Below are 11316 nucleotides of genomic sequence, written 5' to 3'. Positions count from 1 at the left end.
TTTTTTTGCCTGTGGATTGCTCTAATATTTTTATGGTTTCTCATCTTATGTTTATGTCCTTTATCCATTTTGAGTTTATTTGTGTGTAAGGTGTAAGTTGGTGGTCTAGTTTCATTTTTCTGCATGTGTCTGTCCAATTTTCCCAACACCATTTATTGAAGAAATTGTCTTGACTCCATTGTATGCTCTTTCCTCCTTTGTCAAATATGAATTGAGCATAGTAGTTTGGGTTGATTTCTGGTTTCTCTATTCTATTCCATTGGTCTATATGTCTGTTCTTGTGCCAGTACCAGGCAGTTTTGATCAACATGCTTTAAGAAACTGAAGTATTCAAGGTTTGGGGGTTGGAGAAACAGTAAGGAATGAGCTTAGAGAGAAAGGAGCACACAGACAGAGACACAGCCTATCTAGGTGAACACGTAGGCCATTAAAAGAGTCTGAACTTTCCTGTAAACTGCAAAATCTTTAAAAGCAGAGTTCTTAATCTGGTTATCACGAGTTACATATACCTTCCAAAACTGCACAAAATATTGCACAAAGGTGTTTAGAGTCCTGAGCAGGGTGGAAATGGAAGAAGGGAAGAGGGCTCACAGCTTTCTGCAGTCTCAAAGTCTCCATGATATAATAAGACTTATAGCTTCAAAGGGAGAGTTTGCAGTTGAGAGTATGGCCTCGATCTCTTTAGGCATCCTAAGATGCCCCACGTTTAAGTTAGAAAGTAGAGGTAATGTAGTAGTGATGCTCTGCCAGGTGGGTGGGGCAGGCACAAGCGTAGATTAGGGCCTCACAACTATTGTAACTCCAGCAGCCTCTTGCAATACTTCCTCAACTTGGCTTTTCATAGCTCAAGCAACATGCTGGCTCATCCCTGCTCCATTCAGCCTGTTTTAGCTTCAGGCCTGGAAGTAATAAATGAAGACCAAAATAAACACCGTATTTGTTAACAACAGCCTTTTAAAATTTTAGTTCTAGTCTTTGTCCAGTTGATTACCAAAACTTATCGGTACTCTGAGTTCCTACTGGAGAATATAAACTAGAAATCTTAGTTTCTCAGTTGTAATATTCAAAAGCCTATTTGTAAGAGATATAGAGAGGATTGCCTTGGTAATATTCTATCCAGTCTTTTCCTCTGGACAGTTGACATTTTGTTCTTGAATGAACAAAATATCAGAGAACTGAGTGCCTGGACTAAATTGTTTTGACCCCTCTAAATAAAATGTCCTCTAAATTGCAATTGATATTGAAATTGAGGTATATTAAAGAGTCAGTTATAATATTGATCATAGGACTGTGAATATGAATGTTGATTTCTGATGAGAAGATAACCTCCAAATGCATAAATAAATAAGTAAAAATAAATAAATAAATAAAATTGATCTTTCTAATCTCACCAGATCATCCCTCTTCTAGAGTTTCCTTAATGTGTAGCTCCAGTAGAAAATTTCTGATGAGAAGATAACCTCCAAATGCATAAATAAGTAAAAATAAATAAATAAAATTGATCTTTCTAATCTCATCAGATCATCCCTCTTCTAGAGTTTCCTTAACGTGTAGCTCCAGTAGAAGTGTAGCTCAGATCTTAATTCTGGGTAAAATATACTGCTGAGAAACTGGGTTGTTCACATGTTATGTCTAAAGTGAATTTTGAAACTTGTTTTGTTTAAGTTTTTTGCTTTTACCATAGGTAATTGAAAGTCAAATATATGACTGATTTCTAGCAAAGGTATAGGGTCCTATAGCCTATGTTTTGGGAACAACTCTCCTTTAATTGTTACTCTAATTTTTGTCACCTCTATTTTTTTCATCTCATTTTAATGTTACCCAGTGACATTACATGCATATGTATAAACTGACATTTGGAACAGGTTGGATGCCACCAGGTTGATAATTTTTGAAAGGATGTTTTGCTTTGCTTTAAATGTATTAACTGACTATGAACTAAATAAAACTCTAGGTGTCAGACCTGGGTATTCTGTTTCATCTTTAAATTCCAAATATCTTTCATCCATAATCACTCCTCAGAGGTGTCTTTCACAGTTCAGTGAGGCACCCAGGGGTCATCGCAAGTGACCTGCAAGTTTACATCCCCATAAATAATAATTCACAAGCAGGCTATGTCTCCAGTGCCTACCCCAAGCAGAGAGGAGTCTTGCATGGGTTAAATTAACCAGCCAGGAGAACAAGTGAGCTGAACATATGGTGAAGTGTTTTGAGGTTTAGAAAAGCAAGTTTCTGGTACAAACAGACTCTGGCCTTTGAGACCTCGCTGTCAACATGAAAAAAGATCTCCTCATTTACAGGAGTGAAAAGAAAGGGGCGCTTTCAATTACTTCACCTCTGTAGCTATACACAATGAAACAGGAGGAGAAATCACACATTAATAGAGAGAAAAACAAGTGTAAGTTCCTCAGGGAAGTCAGACAAGGCTGCAGAAAGCATGTAAAAAGTAGTTGGCAGCTCTGATTGGAAGTGAAAAGAGAAGAAATCGGAAGTGAAGTACCACAAATTAAAATTAAAGTTGCAATTCCCATGAGCTCTCTGGGCTTCACATTGCCAGACCATCCCCCATGTTGTCTAATTGTACCACTTCAAACCTAATGAGTTGGGCTTGGGAAGAACTGAGGCCTGTAAATGAATCCGTTTATCATTGTTACACTCTTATGCGATATTTAATGGAGTACTTGTTTTGAAAGGTAAGGAATAAAACATAGAAGTCAGTTGATGGCGGTATCATCTCCTATATATTTAGAAAAAAAATGAGAAAATATGCTTGCCATAAGAAACAGTGAATTGTTAACATTATTGGGCTGGCTCCTTAGTTTGTTTTTAGGAAGATTTGCAGCTAGAATTTCAATTCTTATTTCATTTGTTGGGATCGGCATTTTAGTTTGGTTGGTGGTTGGTTTCAATGTGTGAGATATATGGGCACTCTCCTGATGCTGGGCAGTTAGGCAAATATCTAATTTCTCGATCCATTACTGATGTTATAGAGTTGTTGTGACAATTAAATGATATAACGTGAGAAAAGGACTTGGGGCAGTGCAGGCTGGCACATGGTGAATGATTCTCAAGTGGCGGCTAGTATTTTTCTTGTGCAGACAGCACTCATACCCACACTTCTGGAATAACACATCAACACATGACTGATATCACAGCATCATTCCTCACCATTCTGAAATATATAATTAAAGGAAAGCAAATTAAAATAAGGAACTACAATGCCTGTAATATTGACAAAGATTTAAATATTTGCTAGTATTCGGTATCAGTAAAGGTACTTTTTAATAATTATAGGTAGGAATGCTTATGAACACCCTTGTGGGGGGCAATTTGGCAACATCTGTCAAAATATTAAATGCACATACACCTGGAGCCAAGAATTCTACTTTTGGAAACATTGTTTAAGAAATAATTATTTACACACAAGTCAAAAACAAGTTCTAAAACAACATATATAAAGTATATGTATGTCTTCATGGACCAGAAGATGCCAGTTTTCTTCAAGTGGCTACGCTATTACAATTAAAATCTCAATATGCCTTTTTTGGGGGTAAAAATTGATAAGCTAAATCTAAAATTTATATAAAAATGTGAAGGACATAGAATAACAAAAATAAATTTGGGAAAGAAGAATAAAGTTGGGAACTTTCACTACATGATTTTAAGACTTACTACAAAGCTACAATAATCAGAGAGTGTAATATTAATGTAAAGATAGAGTATACCTAGGTGAAACAGGATAGTCCAGAAATGGACTCCCTCTTATATCCTTCATTGTTTTTAACAAAATCACCAAAGCAATTCTAAATATAAGCTTTTCCACAAATTGTGCTGGAAAATTTGGATAATCAATGAACCTTTATTCTTAAGCCATAAGACATGGAAAGATTAATTTGAATTGGGTAACAATAAACCTAAGTGTAGAATCACACATATTAAACTTGTAGGAGAAAATCTTTGTGATCATGGTTTGAATAAAATACCTTATCTAAGATACAAAAAGTAATAGATAATAATAAATGATAAATTAGACCTACTTAAAATTTAAAAATTGTTCTTCAAGAAATATTATGATTAAAATCAAACCACAAGCCACAGACTATGAATAATATTTGCAAAACATGTATCTACCTGATAAAGTACTTGTATTCAGAACCTACAAAGAATTCTTATTGATAACAAGAATAAAAATAACTCAATTAAAAATGGGCAACAATTTTAAGGACACATTTCACCAAAAGACATATAAATGGCAAATAAGTATATAAGATGATGCTCAAAGTCATTAATCATTATAGAAATGTACATTGAAACCATCACAGTGAGATACCACTATATAGCCACTCGAAGAGCTAAAATTAAAAATATTGATAATGCCAGCTTGAAAGCATATACACAAACTATACCCTCATGTTGATAGGATACAGCTTGGTGGCAAATAATTTTGCAGTTTCCTATTGACACACATTTACCATATAAATCTGCTATTTGACTCTAGGTGTTTATCCAAAAGATATGAAAACATATATCCACACAAAAATATATGCATGAATGTTTATTGTAGCTTTATTTATAGTAGCCAAAAATTGGGCAGCATTTAAATGTCCATCATATAATGAATGGATAAACAAACTGTGGTATATCCATACAATAGAATGATATTTGGCGATAAAAAAAGAAATGAACTCTTAAAAGAAAAAGGGATAAACTATTAATGCATGAAACAACTTGGATGAAATTCAAGGGCATTTTGCTTAGTGAAAATAGCCAGCTACAAAGATTACAAAGGTGTGATTTCATTTATTTGAATTGCTAGAAAAGGTAAAACCAGTAGAAATAAAAAGCAGATCTGTAGTTTCTAAAGGTCAGGGTATGAGAAGAAGCTTTACTGCAAAGGGATATAAGAGGATCTTTTTAGTAATGGAAATATAATTGTGTTGCGACTATATTAGCTACATGTATTTATCAAAACTCATCAGCATGCACACTTAAAACTGGTGGATTTTATTATACATAAATTATACCTCAATAAAGCTGATAAAATAAATAAAATGTTTTTATTATGGAAAGAGAATAAAGGTACCAAATTATATGTCAAATCATTATGGAACAACATGTATAAAATGATCTTTTTATTTAAAAAATCTACATGCATATACCTGTACCTTTCTAGAATTATAAACAAGTAACAGATAATGGCTTCAGAGCAAAGAAGTAGTGTCTGAGGGGAAGAAAAAGGACTTTAAATTTTTTTTATCTTATTCTCTTTTGTACTCATTGAACTTTTTATCATGAACATGTATTACTTTAATAAAAGTATAAATTAATGAAAAATTAACAATAAATAACTGGTTTTAATAGTAAGACCATATTTTAGATTAAAAGTCAGGATATAAGGACTAAGTGGAGGGTATAAAGTGATGATTATTCCAACAGAAATATTTATTAACCATAAATATGAACATTATAGTCATGAAGTGAATTATGAATGCTACAATTTAGAAACCCCTTTAGCGCAGTTGGAAACACTGATAGATGCTGTGAAAGCAAGAATGGTGATTGTTGATATGTGATAAGTCAGTATTTGCCATAATAATGACCATTAATTTCTGGCTCAAATACTAGCAACCTATTATTTTTGCTTAAAGACAAATTCAGAAAATAAAAGAAGCACTTGTACTATCATTCTGATCGCAACTGATCACTCTGATGTGAGAAGTTCTAATTATCTCACTCAAGATGTTACCTCTAATTCAGACTTTCCAAGAGAGTATTCCATAAATCTTGGAATAACAAGAAACTAAAGCCAACAAGAGATTTGAGAGGCTTTTATAGATCAATAGACACTAACGATTTTCACAAGAATATAAGAATTGCAGTTTCTCATACTTTTTGAACACTGAACCTCTCATTGGCCAATAACTTGAAGAATTCAAATTTTGCAAAATATATTTTAGTAAGCCTTGCTCTAAATTCAAGTCTTGAACATTGAAGATATTAAAGCTTTAAAACAATGGTTATTGACATTTTCCAGATAAGATAAGTTATTCTTTTCTCTGCTCTCCAAAAACATTGTGGTCATAGATCAAATATAGTACTTATCACTTTGTAAGCAAGATAGAGTGGAAAGAGCATGGGCTTGGTCATTAAGTAAATCTGGATTTTAGTCTTGTTTCCATCATATAGTAGGGGCTCTTTTTGAGCCGGAGTTTCTTCATTTATAAAAGAGGAATGTAAGGCTGACATCGCAAAGATGAAATTATGTGTGTAAAGCATCATTGTGCCTGGTCATGGTTGGTTTTTATAAATACTGGTTCTCCTTACTTTGCAGCTCATCTCATCAGTGGATGGTGAACTCTTGGAGGCAGGCACCTGGTCTAACTCATCTAGGTCTCTAACAGTGTAGTTGGCACATAGTTGAAGCCAAATATATGTTAATTGGTTTGATGTAATCAACTTTAGGAAAGTAAAAGACATGTGAGAGCACCCATTTCAGCTTTCTTTCCTTTTTCTGTCCCCAGGTTCTTCTCCTTTCTTTCTGTTTCTGTCTCTTTTTTATTTTCTTTTATTTCTTTCTCATTCTGCTATCAATTTTCCTCTCCAATATATATTTTTTTTGAAGTGGACTTTGTTGAATAATCTTCCCTGTTCTTTAAGAGAAGATAGAAATCAATGTTTTATTGTGTGTGTGTGTGTGTGTGTGTGTGTGTGTGTGTAAAATAAACACAACTAAACAGTTTTGCAGGTTTTTTTATTTACTTCATTTTGGGGTATTTTCTGGGTGACCCTTAATAAACTTGAAACATTCTGGGAAGGAGTGCCTCATGGTGGAACAAAGGATCCGTACCTGGTTATACAATGTTAACATTAAGCTAGCTGTGCTGGTATTTTCCTTGTGATGCCTGGCAATTTTGGCAAGGAGTCAACACACACAGTATGCCTGAAAGATAGGGATCTAGGTAAAGAGAGAAAATCTGAATTCCATTATTTCTGAAATTCAGTTTTTTCCTCTTTACGAGAAGAATAGTTTTGCAGACCTCAAAGGGAGGAGAGGTTCAAATAGTTTCAAGGGGAATTGCCATCTCCCCAGTCTTGTGTCCGATGGCCATGGCTCTAGATGATTAGTAACTCTATGGGAAATTCATTAGTTTTGGATCACAGCCCAATTCCCAGAAACATTTTATTTTCACCTTCACACCTTTGGAGAACATTCAGCTTTTAGGTGCCTGGGTTTTGGATCTGAGTGAAACTGTCATATCTTAATTAGATTCAAAGCTACCCTCTTGACTTCTATTTCAGCTGTGACATTAGCCTTCACACTTGAATTGGCTTGAATTCTCCTGGCCCGAGAGTGAGAATTTCATATGTTTTCTTTTCATCTGCAGACATCTGTATTCTGTTTAACTCAGGATTGTAAAACTCACGGAGTAGGAAAGGCCCCAGCTCATTGTGATCACTATGGGACTTATTCCTTTCAGGCCAAAAGCTACAAAAATCATTTCAATAGTGCTTTTAAAAAATATTCTCATAATAAAGACCAAGGGGAACATCAAATTATTACAATTATGCTTTTTAAGTATAAATGTTTTAGTCATCATTCCTCAGTTTGTTTAAACCAGCTGTATAAACTGAATGATTTTGAAAAAAATATATAGGTATAATTTGCAGTAATAGCTAACCTCCTTTGGTCCCAAAGAGACACAAACATATTATTTGTTGACAAATCTGATGTATTTACTGATTATTTTTTTACGTGTGAATGATTTAGAATTATAGCCCCCAAAACTGTACAGAATCTAAAATCCCTAACATACATTTGCATGCATTGCTTCACATAATTCTCATAATTCTATAAGGGGGGGAATGGGTATTATAAATAAACAATATAGGAGTCAGAGATCAAATGACTTGCTAAGGCTACTATTAGTGGATGAGTTAGGACTAGGATACAGTTCTTTTGGTGCCTTCTTAACTCTTATGTCTACAACTTCATATGCCTCTGAGAAATATGGTCACTAACTTGAGGAAATAAAAACTTAACTGAAAAGAAAACAAATGCAATAATACAAAATAAAAAATTTAAAATATATCATAAAACTCTGTTTTAGCTCATTAATGAGGTGTTGTCAGTCCATTAAACTTGAGTTGTGTTTCCGATTTTTGTCCAAGAATTCTGTCATTAAATTGGGCATTTGGCATTTTCACTAATCCACGCCCTACAGTTGTAAAAACTATCTTAGTTTGCATTAGAAAACAGTAATAGTGTGTTCTAGGTACTGTTGTTCTCCAAGCTGATCACATGCTAACTGGAGCTTTCTGGTGATAAACAATATTTTTAGTATTTTCAGAAAAATCTAGCAAATACAAAATTTAGATATAGTAATATCTCTATTATTTTGCAAAATTATTTTCTACAGTAAATATCTTACATTTTGAAATGCTATTGAATCATTATAAGTTCAATGAAAGTTTTAGGCTTTTTTTTTTTTTTAGCCACTCAAACGTTTACTCTATTTTTCTACCATTAAATTTCATTTTCGTGGAAAAATAATGCCAGAACTAAAGGATGCATTTTTTTTCTATGAATAATCTTTAGTCCAGGGGTAGGGAACCTTTTTTTTGCCAAGGTCCATTTGGATACTTATAACATCATTCACGGGCCACATAAAATTATCAACTTAAAAATTAGCCTCCTAACATTTAATTAACTCACCTCTAAAGCCTTCACGTTCCCCATCCCTGCAGTGTAGTCCACAAGAAGATATACATAATTGTATGTTGGACTGAGTAAATAATTGGGGTTTTCTTGGAAAGTGGCCTATGCATAATGGCATACTAAATATTTGGGTTGTTTCGTATTTTTTGATGAATCAACAATATTGCTCACAATGGATGCAGAAAGTCCAGCTGATTCTTGCCATCTTAAAAGTGAGTTCTTTACTATGGTAGCTTCTTTGCTAAAAGGTTCTGGAAGGTAAGTCCTGAAATTAAGAGCTGAGAACTTGTAGAGTTCCACTGAAAATAAACAACCCAGGGACAATATGCCTGAGGGATTTTGTGTTTGAATCTGAGAAACACAAAAGTGATTGGGTGAGAACTACCTGGGAAAGAATAAAGCAAATTTAAGCTGATGAAGATCCAAGGAATGATGACATCCAAGGAATATTAAGATAATAATAATGGTTTTGATTAAGTAATAATAATGGGTTTTGGTTTGATTTGACCAATCTGGCCTTTGCCTGAGAACCACAAAGCACTCCACCCACAGGTATTTGCTAAATACTTATCAAATTTAAAAATATATAAATGAGTAAATGAATGAGCCAAACTTGACAAGGAAATTCCACAGAAGGAAACTTTAAAAAGAAAAGCATGACAGCAAATTTAAAATAAAAGGATGAGAAGACTTTGCAACCAGGAAAATATAACTTTTGAGAGTTCAGAAGCTAAACTACTTCATGGTGTTGCTGTCTCACTATCGATTTTGTTTCGCCTGCAGGGGCCTTAAAGTGACATTAGCCCCTCATGCAAGTGCATGACAGGACAGTCCCAGGCAAATGTAAATTCCTGATAGGACTCCCAAAAAGCCCTTGTGCCTAACAGTCTCCCCACCTCCCATGGCCTTTCCTTTGTGGTCCTTAGATAAGCAGCCCCCTTGAGCTACCAAGACCCTGCTCTTTTTGGTTTGAATTGATCAATCTGGGAACCTCAAACCACTTACCCAAGAACACTAATGTGTCCCAGGTCCTGCCTCTTTCTCTGCCTGCACTCTGCTTCGGCCTCCCTGTGTGGCCCCTTGCCACATGTCCTACACTTCCTCCAGGACATGTGAGTAATAAACTTATCCTGTGATCTTGTTTTGAACCGTGGCTCCCCATTTGGCATCCTGTGCTCCACTTGACCAACATTAATTTAACAAAGTCATAACAGTAACATTATTTAGTTACTTTCAGGGTTTTACAGCTTTGGGAAGAATTTTAAGACTCCTAGTTAGGACAGCACGTTGCCAGGCCAGAGGTGGCAATGCTGAACACAGCAGGACATTGACTGTAGGAAGAGTGACCAGTGGATATGGCAGATCAAACCCATGAACCTGTTGGAAAGTATGCAACAACCTAAAAGGCCCAGATAAATGTCAGAATTATTTATCTACCACAAACAATTCCTTTCTCAATTTAGAGTCCATCCAAGTCTTATTTCAACCTTTCTCTAAAGCTTCAGATCCTATAGCTTTTTCTCAAAGACCTCTCTTTACCCCAGTTATTTGCTCTTTCCCCAAGCTGCATGTAAATGTAAATGCTATTCCTTTTGCATGGAATGCACTTCTCATCCTCCTTCTACCACCTGGAAAACTCCTACTCTTTCCTTAAGGCCCAATTCAAATGGTTTCTTCAATGTCACTTTCATTCCTGGGTCAGATCCTACAGCGGAAATCACTTTTTTTCCTCTAATATAGTTCCTGCTATGATGTTACTACCCTAATCATGTTATGTATTAGTTTTCCTGAATATATATATTCAGGATGGTTCAAAGGATGTGAATATGTACATACACACATATATTCACATCCTTTCTTACTAGATAAAGAATTATTAGAAAGCCATTGTGGTATATTAATATTTGAACCCCTAGCTTCTATCATAATGTTTGGCATATAATTTCTGATGAATAAATGAATGGATGGTTCAAAGGATAGATGATGAATACATACCTTTGAATCACTCTTATGCACTCTCGAGTCACACATTAATTTATAGAATCATGCATGCATTTAATCTGCCAAGAATATTATGGAACACTTCCTATGTTATTGTCTAGGAGTATTATTTATATCAATACATCATATCATTTTCTAGAAGAATTCTTTACATTATGAAGTTGAGAGAATTGATGTTTTTCAAACATTCAATACCCACTACCCTCCTCCAGACCAATGCTGACATTGTGAGCTGTTCAGTCTGTCAGTCCACAGAAACTAATAGCTTTCTCCCATTCTCCCTTTACCCCGGTGACTATCGCTGCTGCACAGCTCATAGCTGAGTTCTCTAGGGAACCTGTTTCCAGATTTGATTTGTGCCTGAGTGAAACCCCTGTAGCCATTTTGAGTTAAGGTCAATAGTTCTGTGAGGGCTTCTGCTCTTTGATACTGTGGAGGGCCAGCTTATGAGCAATGTGGCAAAATGGATCTAATAGAAGCTAATGAAGCCAGCACACATTTCCCCGGCAGCCACCTTAGTCCCATTTCTCCATCTATTTGAACTAAGATCCTCCTGCTAGCCTAATGCAGCTCAAAGGAAAGGGCACTGCCTGCCAAAT

This window comes from Myotis brandtii, unplaced genomic scaffold (assembly GCF_000412655.1).
Source record: "Myotis brandtii unplaced genomic scaffold, ASM41265v1 scaffold293, whole genome shotgun sequence".
Taxonomy (NCBI): Eukaryota; Metazoa; Chordata; class Mammalia; order Chiroptera; family Vespertilionidae; genus Myotis; species Myotis brandtii.
Note: the sequence above shows the minus strand (reverse complement) of the source record.